The sequence below is a fragment of the Pieris napi genome, chromosome W (assembly GCF_905475465.1).
Source record: "Pieris napi chromosome W, ilPieNapi1.2, whole genome shotgun sequence".
NCBI classification, from domain to species: domain Eukaryota; kingdom Metazoa; phylum Arthropoda; class Insecta; order Lepidoptera; family Pieridae; genus Pieris; species Pieris napi.
Genome location: NC_062258.1, coordinates 696,253 through 714,980, shown reverse-complemented (window position 1 = coordinate 714,980; position 18,728 = coordinate 696,253). Strand labels below are relative to the sequence as shown.

Genomic DNA, 18,728 nt, shown 5'->3' with positions numbered 1-18,728 from the left:
CTCGTCAGTCAACAGGATCGAGCGCCATTGTCCAATGCTCCAATTAAGATGCTCTCGAGCAAACTGTAGCCGAGCTTGCCGGTGGCCTGCAGTCAATTTGGGGCCCGTTGCAGGCCTTTTTGGAGTCAGGTTGGCTTCCTTCAGACATCTTCTTGCTATTCACTCGCTGACAGCTATACCTCGAACACGTCTCAGCTCGCCCTGCACGTCGACACCAGTAAGGTGCCGATTTCGCAGGGAGGTTGAGACACTGATACGGTCGTCTCGTTCAGAAGTACAACGGAGGCGGCTGGTTGTTGGTCTCCGAATGAATGCTCCAGTCTCTTGTCTATCGTCTGTATACTCGGGATACAGCAGATTGGCTCAAGTGAAGCTGGGAAGCGACTACTCGCTGACTGAGTCCTTGTTGCAAAAAGGCAAAAACTTGAGCGGCTTTTTGAGGTGTGGCATCCATGGTTTCTTGAAAACAATGAATGCAGGTTGCGAAGATGTGTATCGGTCAACGGTTGATAAGCGACTGATAAAGGTTGAAGGGTTACGAGGGGTTTTATAGGGGTAGAGGGTAGCGCAACTGGCTGGTAGCGTAGTGAGTAATTTGTCCCATACGCCCTCATTGCGCAAATTAACATGTTGGTACTCGTTTTATATAATCGTGTTGATGTTTTTTTGAAAGATTAGGTTTCAAGCTTTCAAACGACATATCATTTTTATTAAAATGTTGTATACTTGCACGTAAAACAATCTTTGAATGCAGAGGTAGCGCTTGAGTCGATTTGTTTGCTCGCGAGTGTATATTGCAGATGTTCCAATTCTTATCCACTTTCAAGATGCCAGCAAATTTAAACGGTTCATTTTGACAGACTAAGACTTAGAAAAGGTAGCAACAACGATTCCAAATAATATTGTGCCCCTGAAAGGAACAAAGCAAGTCCACCAAATGTTCACGGAAACTCGTCTTAAACCATAGGGTATTTAGTTGTTGTTGTGAACAATTCTGTTCTTACGACGTTGTTGTCTTATTCTAAATTTATCAGCCTCTGCCTATATATATATATATATATACTGTGGGCGTGTTCTTATCTAACGAAAAAGAAGACGATATAATTCATGATGTGGAAGATTTCATGCTCACTGATATTATGAACACAATTAAAATGCCCCGAAAAAGATTTTACGATATTATGTATACATAATCCAGCCCAGGTACTTTTTAGAGTTGCCATTTAATAATTTTTTGCTGTATTGATGGGACTTTTATGATATAAATTCGTTTTTGCGACAAAATTGAATAAATACATAACGTGATGAAACTAGGTCACTGGAATTAAAACATATATTACATAAGAATTATAAATTTAAAGTTACTATTATTTTTAATATTTCATAATTTAAATGCAGGTGTGTCAGAGAAAACTGTAACAAGAATTACAAACGAAGGTATAATAGCGGCGTGTACTTCGAAAAAAGTTGTAACCCAACAATTATGATAATATAATAAAACTGAATAAAAAATTGTATTGCTTTTCTTTACCCTATTTTCTCATCTTTTCCCTGTAAGTAGGTAGAACACCGCTAATATAAGTAAATAAAAATATACTTTTTACATAACAGAAATATTGTTTCATCGAAGTATGCAGAAAATAATAGGTATTATTTGATAAATTACATCTGCTAAATGTAAATAAAATAGGTAAATTTTTTACTCATAAATGGCAACATTACGTTATATGATAATGATGACTACAAGATACTGGAAAATTCTATTATAGATCACGTTAACAACTGTAAAATAATCAAAAAGAAAAAACTTAATGAACCCTAAAAGGATTGGATTTAATCAGCGAAATAAACCAAAGAAATAAACTATGGATAAAATTAAAAAACATGCGTGGCTGTGAAACTACAAAGCAAGAATTCGAAGACTATAAAAACTATGTTTGTAAACGCATTAGGGATACAAAAGATGCTTATTACTTTCAAAAATTCATAAAATTAAAAAATAATCCGAAAAAAATGTGGAACCTTGTAAATGACCTAGCAAAAAATAAAACAAATACTAGCTGTGGGCCTTCGAAAATTATAATAAATTCTATCGAAATTACTAATAAAAACAATATTTGTGAGGAATTTAACCGATACTTTACTGGAATAGGTAAAATTCTGGCTGACGAAATACCAAAAACCTATCATGATAATTTTTCAAAAGCTTTACCTTCAACTAAACAGTCTACAAACTTAATGATACTAGAACCATGTAGTAGTGACGAAATTTTAAAAGTAATAAATAATTTGGATACACATTGTAGTGCAGGCCTGGACGGTATTAGCATAAAATGTATAAAAGATCATATTGCTAAAAACCTATCTAAATGTTTTAACAAATTATTAGAAATTGGAGAATTCCCAGACTCTCTAAAAATAGCTAAAGTTACTCCCATCTTTAAATCTGGACCTAAAACTAATACTGAAAACTATAGACCAATCTCGGTGCTACCCATAATAAGTAAAATACTTATAGTAATTGTTATATATTAAAGTTTAAATTGTATTCTATCTGTAATACATAAAATTTACATAATATTTATGAAAATATTATGTATGTATACAAAAATAGTGATAAGTTTACTAGAATAGAACATACGCACAATGTTAATACACGGAACAAACGCAGGCTGCAATTTCCCCGTACTAGACTATCTAAAGTTAGTAATTCTTTTTTGGGGAAAGGGATACTCTTCTTTAATAAAATCCCAGAAGCTCTTTTATCACTGCCTTTCAATAAATTTAAGAAATGTATTAAAGAAAGGCTGTGTAAAAAGGCTTACTATAAAGTCAACGATTATCTAATTGATAAAAGGGCCTGGGACTAGTGCTAGACAGGCTACTTCTAATTAATTTGCGATATTTGTTATAAATAAGTGTTGTTTGATGATTTGCTGTTTTAAAAGAGTACCGAGAGTTTTTTACGCCGGCTTTTTCTCTCGGCCTACACCCTCTGTCTTCTTTGCCGATGAGTAGGGATGCCTTCAAATTTAATGACGTGGAATAAGTGATACATGTATCTTACGTTCCATAATAAACATATTTTATTTTATTTTATTTTTTTAATAAAAGAAATTCTCCGAAGTCACCTTTAGCCCCTTCGGATAATTTCTCTCTTATGGTGGCCATTCACGGGCGATCCATCGATAAATTTGGCACGCTGTCGATCCAAAACTCGTCCATGAATGTGAAAAGTGAAAACACTGTCGGTCCAAATGGATTGGCTCGGCGCGATGGAATTCCAACTGCGCGAAAGTCCATCGCGCCGAGTCAATTAGCGCGGCGCGCATACGCAGGCGGCGCGCTCGCGAATGGGGAAAACCAACGGTCCGGTCGGTCTGAGCCATCGTGCCGTACGGTTTGCTCGCTCGTGAAGAGTTCAAACCGTGACTTTGTTAATCAATTTATTTATAAGTTTAGAGACCTGACGTGTTTGTGGGATGTGACAGATATAAATTACCACAACAAACAAAAACGCGATGCAGCATTAGAGGTTTTGCTAAGTTTTTATAAAACCAAATCGCCTAACGCCACTATTGACACCTGCCTGCCTCATTCAGGAAAGAGTTTAATAAAGTAAGTACTTATACTTATAACCCAGCTGTTTATTATTTCAGGCCATGAGAACCATAGTGGCTTAATTCAATTGACAAGTATTATGAGTACCATAGAAAATAAAAACAGTATTTTTTTAATCAACTAGCACTCTTCAGGATACATACTTTTTATTAATTTTATGTTTTATTTGACCTATTAATGTTCCAAATTATGATTTTAATAGTGAGAAAATAGCTTTATTGCTATTTTTCTATATTCTATACACAGATAGGCCACTTTGGCAGTAGGTGTTTATAAAAAGGTGAGAACAAAATGGTTGTTAGGCCAATTGTTTATTATAAAACACTTAAAAAAGAAGTGACATCAACAGAAATAACAATAATGGTATTCTTAGTCATTATCAATATCATCCTCAACATCTATGACATTTCTTACAGCCGCATTATCTTTGATACTGGTATAAAAGGCAATAGATCTAATAAATCCTTTTTTTTCTCACAACTGATGGAATGTCCATCAGGGTATAAAGAATCCAGTTTAATACCAGTCAAATCTGTAGAGCCTCTTTTCTTTAAATCTACATTTTTAAATAAAACATCTTCATTATTAGAATATTTAAAAAATAATGTAAATGGATGCATTTTATTAAACAAAAGCCACTGCATGCTGAGCCACTGTACCTTTGATTTTTCAGTAGTTATCTTCCTGTTGGTAATGTTATTCTCCAGCTTTTTTGTTGAAATAAAGTCATCCCTTGTCATTTTTATGACATCAAATGGGTTACTGTCCCTAGCTACCCTAATAACAGTAGTCCAGTGATCAGGTAAGTAAATATTTTTGAAAAACTTTTTCTTCTTCTCTACTAATCCAAAATCTTGGTCACATGCTAAGTATGAGTGCCCACTGACATAGAACTTATGGTCTATGTTATCTACTGTGTAATCTGTATGGGCAACAATATACTGGCAAAGAGTAGCCATTTTAATATTTCTATTTTGACCACTGCACTGGACTGAGTACATAATTAACTTTTTAGTCTTGACTTTCTCTTTGATGAAACGCAACAAGCAGGTACCAATCTCCTGAGGACCCCTAGAAGTTATAGTTTTATCCCACACATACATTGTTACTTCATCATTATGGCCTAACTAATGTCATCGTGACAGTGGAGTTAAAGAGGGTTTAAGCCATAGTGGCAGTGTGACCGTTTTTAGTATATTCAGTACCAAATTGGTATAATTTGGGCTCCGTGTAACTAATTTAGTATTTTTTTGGTATCCTTTTATATTCTGGTATTTTTTGGTACATTTAAACTTTCAACATTTTAAAACACATTTTGATATATTTTTGTACTGGGCGGGAAACACTCACTTCCATTCGTTCGTATTTCGTTCACATGTTTTTGTCTTTGTCTGATTTTTACCGCAAATGTATCATTTTGTCTCTTTAGAACGGTTAATGCTAACAAATTCGCGAATCGTGGTTTAGCTACGTATTACTATCTACGTTACATGCTGTATTTTTATACATGTGGTCCCTTTTGGGACCATGGATGTTTTAGTTCTTTATTTATTTCTCTCTGTGTGCATGTGTAGTGAAGATAATGAAGCGCAATACGATCAGAAATATAGATCTGAGTGGGAACAAAATTCTGAATTTTCGTCATGGTTGACAAAATATAAAAATAATGAGAACGCCTTGTGTAAAACGTGTGGAGCAACATTTTTAAGCAGAATCGCTACAATTAAAAGTCATGCATATTCTGAAAAACATCGATAGAAACTTATACATTATAGTGGACAATCCAAGGTAAGAAAGCTATGCCCCCATTAACATATTTATAAGATTATTGTGTCTCTTATTTTTTTTTGGCACATGAATTTATTGTCCTACTTCTACAGGATGTCCGATAAATCTTGGATAGTACATGTACAATTGTATAATTGATTTAAATTCATCAAATTAATCAAATCCTGTTTATTTTCAGAACGATGATAAATTACCTACTTCAAAAGAAAGAACCCATATCTGAAGAAGTAAGAAAAGCAGAGCTTATATTTTATGCAGCGTTGGCAGAACATAACATACCATCTCGGGCCATGGATCATCTCAGCGATTTATTCAGCAAAACGTTTTATGTTTCGGAAATCGCAAAAAGCTTTTCCTGCAAACGCACTAAATCTGCTCAGTTAGCTCAGTGCAGCAAATACTGACTTAAAAAAACTTATTGTAAATGTTTATTATTATTTTAATATGTCTGTATAATGAAGGTGTGTAATTGGTAAAATTAAAAAGTAACTGATAATAAGTGTTTTCATTAAAAAAAATCCTCTTTTTCTTTTAGTATATTTTTAGTATAATTCAGCATGTGTTTTGGTATTGTTTAGTACTGGCACTATGTAGTTTTGGTAGATCGCCATTTTTTAAAATGGTCACACTGCATAGTGGCCTATCTGACTTAGGCCAATATGGCACCTCAAATTTAGATCACAAACTAAAAACCGTAACAGTGTTTATACTGCTATCTAGTGAACATTCGTTGTATCACTTTTAGGCCACTCTGGTTCTATCAACATGATAAATTTGAAGTGGAAAAAATCATAAACTCAATATTGAAAATTAGTTAGGCCACTATGGTTCTAATGGCCTCAATTTTAATGTTGTGTGTGTTACGTATCTATGATTTCATATTATCTGTGGGTTTCCGTTTCCTGTAGTATGTCTCGGTCGGACCGCCTGTCATGGCTGAATATATGTTTATGAATAACAGTAATGTCGTCTTATTTTAATAACCGCTTACCTGGCCACCCACCATAACATGGTGTCAGAAGTTCAAGTAGTGAACCGGAAAAGAACACAGAAGCCGACAGACATAAACGCTACAAAAATTTTCACGTAAAACGTCGCCGTGTGGTTCAGCTTAAAAAATGTCGGATAAAAGTACAAGTTGTCCCTCCCCCTGCCGCCGAGTAATTTCAGTCTTGATATTAACGCCTCGAATATGCCTTTGGCTTGGAGAAACTAGTCTTGGTATTTATATGATTGCCAACGATTTGGAAAAAGAATCAGACAAAAGAAAGGTAGCCATTTTGTTACAAACTATTGGTAGACGCTCTCCAAATATTTTACTCGTTTAATACTGAAATAGATAAGATCACCTACATATATCTACTCGCACTCTACTACCTATTTGAAGACTATTTTACGCCGCGTGTGAATATCTCTGTCGAAAGGCATAAGCTGTTCAATAGAAAACAAGGTCCAGATGAAGAAATTGAGACATATGCCACTGATCTCAAGAATCTAAGCATCCAATGCAATTTCGAAGGTCTTGCCGATGATATAGTAAAGGACATATTCTCATGGAACCTAAATTCATCTTGCTCATACATCAGAGAACGTATCCTGATCGAGAAACCATCTTCGTTTGATGCAGCCGTCAGTCTAGCTAAAACGCTAAGAAATACAAGGTTAGAGGCTAAAGCCTTATCAAGCCATGAAGTAAGTGTCGTCAGTCGTCAATCACGTCACAGTCGCCTAACAAAACGTGATCAAGAGAGTCATAGGCAAAGAAGTCATAATCGTCAAAGAAGTCATAGCCGTCAAGAAAGTCTTAGTCGTCACTCAAGTGAAGCATCGTCCAGTCAAGAACATCAGTCGAAACAGTCATCCAAGAACTGCTCCAGATGTGGTCAAGTTCACTGTACAAAATGTCCAGCCATGGGAGTCATCTGTAACAACTGCCACAAGCCGAACCACTTTGCCAAGTGTTGCCGCAGCACACATGTGAGATTCATAGAAGAAAAAAGTATGGGTAATCCCATTGATACTTATTTTCTAAATAGTCTTTTCACTAATGAGATTTCTGTCAGCCAAAGAAACCCTTATCATATAACTTTGTCCATAAATAGTAAGAATGTAGACTTTTTACTTGACACAGGTGCTGACACTAACATTTTATCATTTAACTCTTACAAAAAACTTAATTTGTCATTGAGTAGTTTAAAGAAAAGTAATCACAAACTTTCAACCTTTAGCGGTGAAGTATTACCTACAGTAGGTCAATGCATTCTGTCTGTCACACATAACAACAAAGTATACAATGTCAATTTCCACATTATAGATATACCTTGTAGAAATATTATTGGTCGCAACAGTTGTGAGAATTTAAAATTAGTCAAAAGAGTCCATAATGTCCAATTTCATGAGTCTGTCAATGTATCACAGCTTGTTGAATATAAAGATCTCTTCTCAGGAATAGGTTGTCTTAAAGATTACGAATGTCATTTGTCAATGAAGCCTGATGCTGTACCATCTATAGATGTCCATTCAGTCTCTTAGAACAATTAAAAGAAGAATAAGCCATGTTAGAAAAAGATCAAATTATAACCAAAGTCGAGGAACCTACTAAATGGGTTAGCTCAATTGTAATTGCCTCAAAAAAGAATGGTAAACTACGCCTGTGCATTGATCCAAGAAAACTTAATAAAGCCATTGTGCGTCCTCATTATCAATTTCCAACTATTGATGAAATTAAATCCAGCCTCTCTGGTACGCAAACAAAGGTTTTTATATGCTTAAATTAGATGAAGCTTCTTCAAAGCTATGTACATTCATCACACCTCAAGGTAGATATAGATTCCTAAGACTACCCTTCGGGATAAATGCAGCTCCAGAACTGTTTCATTCCATCATGACAAACAGATTCAGTGACATTTCAGGAGTCCAAATTATGATGGACGATTTCCTAATTTATGGTCAAACAAAAGAAGAACATGATTTTAGATTAAAACAAGTCTTAGATAGAGCTAGGGAGTTAGGAATAAAATTTAATAAAGAAAAGTCTAATATATCTAAAAGTAAAGTCAAGTACTTAAGACACATCTTTTCTAAAGATGGTGTGAAAGTTGATGAAAACAAAGTCAAAGCCATTTGCAGTATGCCACCCCCTACAAATGTCACAGAATTACAAAGATTTTTAGGTATGGTAACATACTTAGGCTCATACATAGAGAATCTGTCAGAAAAAACTTCTAATTTAAGAATGCTTTTGTCTAAAGAAAATGAATGGTCTTGGCAAGAGAGACATAACATAGAATTTAATGTATTAAAAGAGACTATAACTAAAGCCCCTGTCTTGACATATTATGATCAAAATAAACCTTTTACACTGTCAGTTGATTCGTCTAAAGATGCCATGGGTGCAGTGATTTGCCATGATAAACACCCCATTGCATATGCTTCAGCTTCATTAAGCTCATGTCAACAGTCATACTCTCAGATTGAGAAAGAGCTATTAGCAATCCTATTTGGTTGTACAAAGTTTCACCAATATGTCTATGGTCGCCACACTTTGGTTGAAACAGACCTCAAACCAATAGTATCTATAAAAAACCAATTTACAACATTCCACCCCGTCTTCAAAGAATAATGCTGAGATTACAACCATATGACCTCAATGTAACTTACAAACCAGGTAAATATCTTTATGTAGCTGATACTCTGTCCAGAGCAGCTTTACCAGAACAGTCATTACATGATCTTGATTCTGACCTAGATTTACATGTCAATTTAGTCATTAGATCACTGTCAGTTAGTCCAAATAAACTTAAATCTATTCAAGAACTAACTTCCCAAGACAAGGAATTGTCACTCTTAAGTAAATGTTGCATAGAAGGTTGGCCTGAACATAAAAAATTACTTCCAGACATCCTTAGGTCTTATTTTCCTTTAAAAACTGATATACACATTATTAATGGCATTGTCTTCAAAAACAACAGTGTCATTATACCAGTAGCCGTAACCGTAACCGTTGTCTTCCCTAAACATTGGTGATAAAATATACTTCAAGAAACAGCCAGACAGTATTTGGACACCTGGGGGTCTAGCCATATTGGTGTCGAAAAGTATTCTACATACACTACCGCTTTTGCGTAATTGTACTGTCGAAAACGCTTCGTTCGTAGCCAAGAGGCATGTCGATACATTACCGCAAAGTCGACAGCGTAGATGCGAGCTGCTGTTCGTAGCACCTTATTCCGTCATATTGTCTCTGGATTAAATGTATTCCTAATGTCACTTTTATAAACAAATAGAAGTTAAAACTTTACAATATTTTTGTAAATTTGCAATTGGAAGCTGCAAAAGGGACATTAGAATGTCAGCAAGGTTGGAACAATTTTCGATTTAAGTGGAATTTACGGAAGGTGCAAAGTGAATATATGAATTTTAATTGCATGTTTAAATTAATTATGTTTTGTTTCATGTTTTCTCAGAAATTTAAGGCTACAAATAAATACAATATTTTAAAATTGCATAATCGAGATATATAATAATAATTAGTAGTACTCATACTTTGATATTTTTAGGATTTGACCTCACAACTAATCTGCAAAATGAAGAAGCAACATATTTTGTTACCGCTTAGAAGAAACAATAGAAATAGTACTGTGGATTGATAAATAAAGAGTGTAAATAACTTCTAGTCAGTTGATAAAGTCCAAGGAATTAAAAAACAATAGAAAAAAAACGTAGACTAGTGAGAACACTGAAATTAGAGTTTGATTTAAGCTTTAATTAGGTTTGGTGTTTGTGCTTGAACATTTTTAATGTCAATTTGAAAGCAGATTTTTATATAAGTGTAGATTTTATTAGTGATTTGCTACTAGTTGGAATTATCTCTGTTTATGTCCATCAAACAATTTCAGTTTAAGTTAGAGTCATAAAGGTTGATTGTTTATAATATATTTATAAAAAAGAGGGATTAATTAAAATTATAAAATAGAAATTTAGTCTTAAATTATAACCCTTAACCAACCTTTGACTCCATATTGATGCTCCAACATCTTAGTTATAAAGTTAAGTTTGATGCTTATTTTAAGTTAATATTTATGTCAATTAACTTTTGTTTATATCAGTGATTTGCTACTAGTGAATATGTAAATGCAAAATCTGTTTAAGTAAGAAATGAATAAACATTGTATGTTGTCAGTTTTATTTTTGGCAATTTACCTATGTCTTCTTTAGTAGGAAAAGCCATTAAAGTGGTTCACAATATTAGTTTATTTTACAAGAATATACAGATAATGCATATATGAATGTCCCGTACCTACTAATAGTTAGGAATATTAAACAAACAGGTAGCAAAATAAAAATGTTTCAGTTATGGTTATTTTTTATTAAAATAAGGTACAAATAAGCATATGTAACAACTTATTAAACAATACAGACATTACTACTGAACACACACAGGTGCATCAAATTAAATGCATTACTACCTAATGTAGATGTATTCATATTTATATATGTAGATAATTAACTAATAAATGTAAGTGTTAGTTTGCAGCAATGTCAATATCTTGTTTGTGTGCTATATACAAAAAATTGTTCAATTCATAAAACCTAACGTTAGATGTTGTGATAATTTCATAAAATTACTATGATACCTACTGTTACTATGAATACATCCTGGGCGATTAAAAAATAGCGATTGTTTCCTTAACACAACAATTGTAAATAATAATAGTTATTGTAAAGATATAATTCTTCCCAAAATCTACAAATGCAGTTTGTTTATAATAATGTCTCATTAACATTCAAACTGCTGAACTTATTAAGATTAAATGTAGAAGAACATAGTTTCAGTTACTGTTTCCTGTTCTTGAGGTAATGTTACTTAACCAACCATTTTTTCATACTCCATAGCTTCTTTTTTTCTGAAAAGAAAATATTTTAGTTAGTACTTTGATCAAATAGAAAACTGACAAACTAAACTGTAAGTTCGGTCCAAGGTTTGTTCAATAGGTAACTTTAGTATTAAAACTCTTTACTTAATTCTAAACTTAAAAATATACTTAATTTGTCACTGCTGCTTATTGTCAATTAAAGTTCTTAATAACCAAACAATGTCAGTAACTCCCAAAGGACTTCAATTCAAACTTCTCATTCATTAACAATATTATAATAACTTCTCTAGTATATTAACTTAGTAAATAATTAAAGAAAATATCTGCTTACCATTCCTTAGTATTGCTCACTAGATTTTATATTTCCAAAGTTCATGAAGTATAAATCCACTTTATTTGATTAATATAATCAATATTATATCATTAGCTTCTATTATAATTACAATAAAATATATTTAGAACTTCTAATTATGTTCATTAGTGACTGCTTTATCATCTGAAATATACAAATAAAATGTACAATAATTTTACTTTGTGATTACATAATATATGCAATATTAAATGGTATATGTATTTTTTAAATTAAAGAACAATTTCATGAACTTACATGCAATATAAATATCAATAAGAGATATCCAATATAACTAGGATTTACCTCTACTAATTTGCTGATTTTCTTGATATTTTCATATTTATCTGTGTCTATTATGTTATCCTCGCATTGATTCATAGAAAAACTAAAACTCTTAACTTAAAAATATGAACTCTAGTTTAAATTATTATAATTACACGAGAACGTTAAAAAAAGACAGATAACAAATTAAAACCATTTCGTTAAAACGTCCAAAATATGACATGTTTTTAAAACGGTAGCCATTAAAGATGGCAATAGTTGTACTTAATTATTGCAAACAGCAGCTTTTGAGATCACGCTAAAACATGGCGGAGAAACGCCGTTTTTTCTACACTGCCGAAACATTAATTGGCCGTTGGCTACCGAATAGCGTAAGCGTTAATGTGTGTCTTTTCGCGATAACGCCGCCCGTTGCCTAATAACTTATGTAACCTACTTTTTTATATGTATGTTTTTGTATAAGGAACTGCTCCAGATGTGGTCAAGTTCACCGTACAAAATGTCCAGCCATGGGAGTCATCTGTAACAACTGCCACAAGCCGAATCACTTTGCCAAGTGTTGCCGCAGCACACATGTGAGATTCATAGAAGAAAAAAGTATGGGTAATCCCATTGATACTTATTTTCTAAATAGTCTTTTCACTAATGAGATTTCTGTCAGCCAAAGAAACCCTTATCATATAACTTTGTCCATAAATAGTAAGAATGTAGACTTTTTACTTGACACAGGTGCTGACACTAACATTTTATCATTTAACTCTTACAAAAAACTTAATTTGTCATTGAGTAGTTTAAAGAAAAGTAATCACAAACTTTCAACCTTTAGCGGTGAAGTATTACCTACAGTAGGTCAATGCATTCTGTCTGTCACACATAACAACAAAGTATACAATGTCAATTTCCACATTATAGATATACCTTGTAGAAATATTATTGGTCGCAACAGTTGTGAGAATTTAAAATTAGTCAAAAGAGTCCATAATGTCCAATTTCATGAGTCTGTCAATGTATCACAGCTTGTTGAATATAAAGATCTCTTCTCAGGAATAGGTTGTCTTAAAGATTACGAATGTCATTTGTCAATGAAGCCTGATGCTGTACCATCTATAGATGTCCATTCAGTCTCTTAGAACAATTAAAAGAAGAATAAGCCATGTTAGAAAAAGATCAAATTATAACCAAAGTCGAGGAACCTACTAAATGGGTTAGCTCAATTGTAATTGCCTCAAAAAAGAATGGTAAACTACGCCTGTGCATTGATCCAAGAAAACTTAATAAAGCCATTGTGCGTCCTCATTATCAATTTCCAACTATTGATGAAATTAAATCCAGCCTCTCTGGTACGCAAACAAAGGTTTTTATATGCTTAAATTAGATGAAGCTTCTTCAAAGCTATGTACATTCATCACACCTCAAGGTAGATATAGATTCCTAAGACTACCCTTCGGGATAAATGCAGCTCCAGAACTGTTTCATTCCATCATGACAAACAGATTCAGTGACATTTCAGGAGTCCAAATTATGATGGACGATTTCCTAATTTATGGTCAAACAAAAGAAGAACATGATTTTAGATTAAAACAAGTCTTAGATAGAGCTAGGGAGTTAGGAATAAAATTTAATAAAGAAAAGTCTAATATATCTAAAAGTAAAGGCAAGTACTTAAGACACATCTTTTCTAAAGATGGTGTGAAAGTTGATGAAAACAAAGTCAAAGCCATTTGCAGTATGCCACCCCCTACAAATGTCACAGAATTACAAAGATTTTTAGGTATGGTAACATACTTAGGCTCATACATAGAGAATCTGTCAGAAAAAACTTCTAATTTAAGAATGCTTTTGTCTAAAGAAAATGAATGGTCTTGGCAAGAGAGACATAACATAGAATTTAATGTATTAAAAGAGACTATAACTAAAGCCCCTGTCTTGACATATTATGATCAAAATAAACCTTTTACACTGTCAGTTGATTCGTCTAAAGATGCCATGGGTGCAGTGATTTGCCATGATAAACACCCCATTGCATATGCTTCAGCTTCATTAAGCTCATGTCAACAGTCATACTCTCAGATTGAGAAAGAGCTATTAGCAATCCTATTTGGTTGTACAAAGTTTCACCAATATGTCTATGGTCGCCACACTTTGGTTGAAACAGACCTCAAACCAATAGTATCTATAAAAAACCAATTTACAACATTCCACCCCGTCTTCAAAGAATAATGCTGAGATTACAACCATATGACCTCAATGTAACTTACAAACCAGGTAAATATCTTTATGTAGCTGATACTCTGTCCAGAGCAGCTTTACCAGAACAGTCATTACATGATCTTGATTCTGACCTAGATTTACATGTCAATTTAGTCATTAGATCACTGTCAGTTAGTCCAAATAAACTTAAATCTATTCAAGAACTAACTTCCCAAGACAAGGAATTGTCACTCTTAAGTAAATGTTGCATAGAAGGTTGGCCTGAACATAAAAAATTACTTCCAGACATCCTTAGGTCTTATTTTCCTTTAAAAACTGATATACACATTATTAATGGCATTGTCTTCAAAAACAACAGTGTCATTATACCAGTAGCCGTAACCGTAACCGTTGTCTTCCCTAAACATTGGTGATAAAATATACTTCAAGAAACAGCCAGACAGTATTTGGACACCTGGTACTGTTTCTGACATAGGTCCACAGCCTAGATCATATATAGTATATGATGTCTCCCCGGAAGGTACTTTTCGTCGTAATCGCCAACACATCCTACAACCAAAACTTTCACCCTCTGAGTCCCCTCCTAGTAGTAGTTCACTTCCATCCCCGTCAGTTCCACAAGATACTGATCCAACGTCCCCTTCCAATGTATCGCCGTCTTCTCCATCGAATTATCAATCCCCTGGTAGAAATAATCCTGTCCAAGAATCTAAAACAAACACATCACATACACCAAATACACGTACTCACCACACAACTTATTCTTCATTCGGCAGAGCTATCATAAAGCCCCGAAGATTTTGGTAATTAGTCTAGAATCTAGATTAAGTTCATAATTTGTACTTAGTTTGTAAATGTATTGTTTAATGTCTTTAACCTAATTTTGTTTTGTGTAGCTGTCAAAACACAGTTATGTCAATTTAGTAGACGTCAATGTGAGAACTGTCAAAATTGAAAATGTCAGTCAAGACAATGTTCCGTACCATTATTTCAGTCTAATAGTATGTAAGAATTTTGTCAATGTAAAAAAAAAAAAGTGTATACTTACGTATAGTCCTTTTCATGAAAGAAGTCCCCCAGACGCGGCGCTGCAATCGCATGACGTAATGTTGCCATTTATGAGTAAAAAATTTACCTACTTTATTTACATTTAGCAGATGTAATTTATCAAATAATACTATTGGCATACTTCGATGAAACAATATTTCTGTTATGTAAAAAGTATATTTTTATTTACTCATTTTAGCGGTGTTCTACCTACTTACAGGGAAAAGATAAGAAAATAGGGTAAAGAAAAACAATACAATTTTTTATTCAGAGTTTTAATGCATAATTGTTGAGTTACAATTTTTTTCGAAATACACGCCGCTGTTATACCTTCGTTTGTAATTCTTGTTACAGTTTTCTCTGACACACCTGCAATTAAATTATGAACATTTAAAAATAATAATCACTAAGTTTATAATGCTTATGTAATATATGTTTTAATTTCAGTTACCTAGTTTCATCACGTTATGTATTTATTCAATTTTGTCGCAAAAACGAATTTAAATCATAAAAGTCCCATCAATACAGCAAAAAATTATTAAATGGCAACTCTAAAAAGTACCTGTTATGGCGGCAACTCTCTTCCGAACATTGTTTAGTGGTATTAAAACACCTTGATTCTTATGTTCCGCTTCACAGAACTCTTTCACCTTTAATATAATTTCTCGAGCCGAAAATTTTACAACTTTTGGCATTGTAATCAATCTTCAAAATGCACTAAGCTAGTTAAAAATTCACAAAAATCTACCACAACAAACGAACTTGATAACATCGACTAATGACAACATTGCCGACCTGTCAAATTTAGTTCCTAAAATCACCGCGGGACTTCTTTCATGAAAAGCACTATACGTACTATGTTCCACTTCATGCCATGTTTTCTTTTCTTATTAACGGAGATGTTACGTATCTATGATTTAATATTATCTATGGGTTTCCGTTTCCTGTAGTATGTCTCGGACCGCCTGTCATGGCTGAACATATGTTTATGAATAACAGTAATGTCGTCTTATTTTAATAACCGCTTACCTGGCCACCCACCATAACACGATACACGTTTCAATACATGACATGTTTGTGTTTGCCACATGCTGATAGTGTCTGATGACAATTATCATTAACATCTGTATTCTGCCTGAATAATAATATTTACACAATTATTATACACTTGGGTATAGTAAAACGTTACGGCTCGTTGCTCAATTATCTCCAAAAATTGCGTGACGTAATAGTTGAAAGCCGAATCCCTATCACCAAATTGCGCTTCTCAACATTACAAAATTTGTCAGCCAAATAGGTATATCGATCATCTTTCATTACTCACATTATTCTACATTTTTTACATCTAAAATACGTCATTATCTCATCACTATCTTTAATTAAATATGTTCAGATGAGGGAAGAGTTTACCGGATCGACGGAATGAACCTTAAATGATGGAATCGTATGTTATTCTTCAACCAACCAATGTTTTAATAGTTATTCTGCTATTCTATAAATCATTCAAATCGATCCTACCGTTCTCGAGTTATAAGTGTTCGAACAAACACTGTTTTGTATATTAAGTAGTTTTACTGTGTTAAAACGAAGTTAAAAGAAACAGTCGTGACATCTATTGGATATTACGTAAGTTTAGAAATTTGATATAGAGACATCTAGCGGAAAACGAATAAACTAAGTTGTCGATGCCAGTTTGGACCATTAATTTTGAAATTTAAGACACGTGAACTAATCATATACTACATTCATAGATGGCGTTGTTTCAGAAAATATTATGTATTGACAATGTCCTAGACATAATATTTGTTTTTACTAAAATTATTATAACTGTATCATTTGATTAGACATGTACACAAAATTTAATTTTTAAACACAATAACACGCAGACAGTACCTGTATATTATCTGCCGATCCCCACGATTTAAGCTGATCGCTATCATCTGATCTTCTATCAAGTTCCCTCTCTCGGGCAGACTTCGGCACATACGCTGAAGACCTGGTCGCACCTACGCCTAGGAAGTTACTGAGTTACTGAACGCCTCTGTCGTCTTCTTTACGCGAACGTAAGAAACCCCTCTTTTTCTAAGAAAACAGAAATAATATAAGACAGATAAAAACAAATTATATAAACAATTGTAAACAAAAAAAGAAATTATTGTTGAATAATTATGAGTTTTAAATGGACCGTAGAAAAATGAAGTAATTTTTAGTGAAGTAAAAATTACATAATTTCAATTCAGTATTTTAGACAAGTACTTACGTGAGAAGTATTTTCGAAAGTCGTAGTAAGAATTTCTAGATAAAAGATAATTTTAACTGGATCTACACTATAGGCTCGACCAGGGTTCGTCCGCGATCTCAGTCTGGTAAAATTATTTAAAACTCGTCCTAAGAGACAATTCAAAAAATATCTAATTGCATCGTTTTGACTAAAGTACACATCTCTCTTTTCATCACAGCTTTACCACAATTTGACAGAAAGAGACAAATTAGTACTTTAGTAACAAGGGTGATTAAATTAAATTGATTTAGTTTTTATGAATAAACTGTATGTTTATTATTTCTTTGGTACAATGTTTCTTTTTAACCAATTAGCGAGTTTAAATTACTACATGCATCAATCAATATTGTACAACTACAATCGAAACTGTTTCACTTTATTAACAGGCTGATAAGTTCTTTTTCTGATTTATTCTTTATAAAAAAATAAGTGGCGCTACAACCTTTTCAGGTTTTTGTATGTTTCGTGATCCTTGGTTTTGTTCATCAAATAGGCACGTAGATGAGCCTTCTGTGCCTGACATACCCCGCCGACTTTTGTGTATATGGCAACTCGGTTTCTTTACAATTTTATACACCACCGTACGAGCGATTTTTAAAAAAATATACAGAAATTACATTGGTAAACAGCCGGGGTTCGAACCTACGACCCTAAGGATGAGAATAACATGCTGATACCACTACACCAAAACTGCTTTATATCTTTTATGTTAAATAATAATACAATAAAAAATAATAACAGTTTTATTTTATTAATCTACTTAATATTACATTTATTCTATCACTCTTCCTTTACTGTGCAGTCTTCTGCTTTGGAACTCCTTACCTCTTGGTATCAGACGAGCTGTCTTTATTTTTTTTTTTTAAATCTTCTTTTTGAGCATTTATCTCCTGCCTCGTAATTAGCTACATATATATAATAGCTGTTGTGACTCGATAATCCTAGGATTAACTTTTACATATTTGTTTAAATATTATTACTAGCTGACCCGGAAAACGTCGTTTTGGACTGTAGGTATATAATTTCTAGGAAACATTTTTTTAGTTCAATAAAAATAATTATCTACTATTATAAAAAATAGGGGTTGATCGTAGAGGGATGACAATTAAGGGTTGTATGTATTTTTGTATGCTGTATCATAAAAAAAATAAAACAAAAAGTTTTGTGTAAAAAATAAAAATTTAGGTGTGGGACCACCCTTAACATTTAGGGGGATGAAAAATAGATGTTGTCCGATTCTCAAACTTACTGATTATGCATAAATTTTTTT

General features: G+C 33.2%; 4 long non-coding RNA genes across 4 annotated transcripts; 1 reads left to right on the top strand and 3 right to left on the bottom strand.

Annotated features, from left to right (window-relative positions):
• Nucleotides 1–3,803: 3,803 nt before the first annotated feature.
• On the bottom strand, nucleotides 3,804–5,012 carry LOC125062120. Its single transcript, XR_007119199.1, has 2 exons — nucleotides 4,281–5,012; nucleotides 3,804–4,177 (listed from the first exon to the last, which is right to left on the bottom strand). It is a non-coding gene; the product is annotated as an uncharacterized LOC125062120 (long non-coding RNA).
• A 3,188-nt stretch (nucleotides 5,013–8,200) lies between these two features.
• On the bottom strand, nucleotides 8,201–15,217 carry LOC125062030. Its single transcript, XR_007119130.1, has 2 exons — nucleotides 14,585–15,217; nucleotides 8,201–9,476 (listed from the first exon to the last, which is right to left on the bottom strand). It is a non-coding gene; the product is annotated as an uncharacterized LOC125062030 (long non-coding RNA).
• LOC125062031 lies at nucleotides 9,474–10,766 on the top strand. Its single transcript, XR_007119131.1, has 2 exons — nucleotides 9,474–9,806; nucleotides 9,969–10,766. It is a non-coding gene; the product is annotated as an uncharacterized LOC125062031 (long non-coding RNA).
• Nucleotides 10,763–11,762, bottom strand: LOC125062035. The gene is made up of 2 exons (XR_007119134.1): nucleotides 11,617–11,762; nucleotides 10,763–11,315 (listed from the first exon to the last, which is right to left on the bottom strand). It is a non-coding gene; the product is annotated as an uncharacterized LOC125062035 (long non-coding RNA).
• Nucleotides 15,218–18,728: the final 3,511 nt, after the last annotated feature.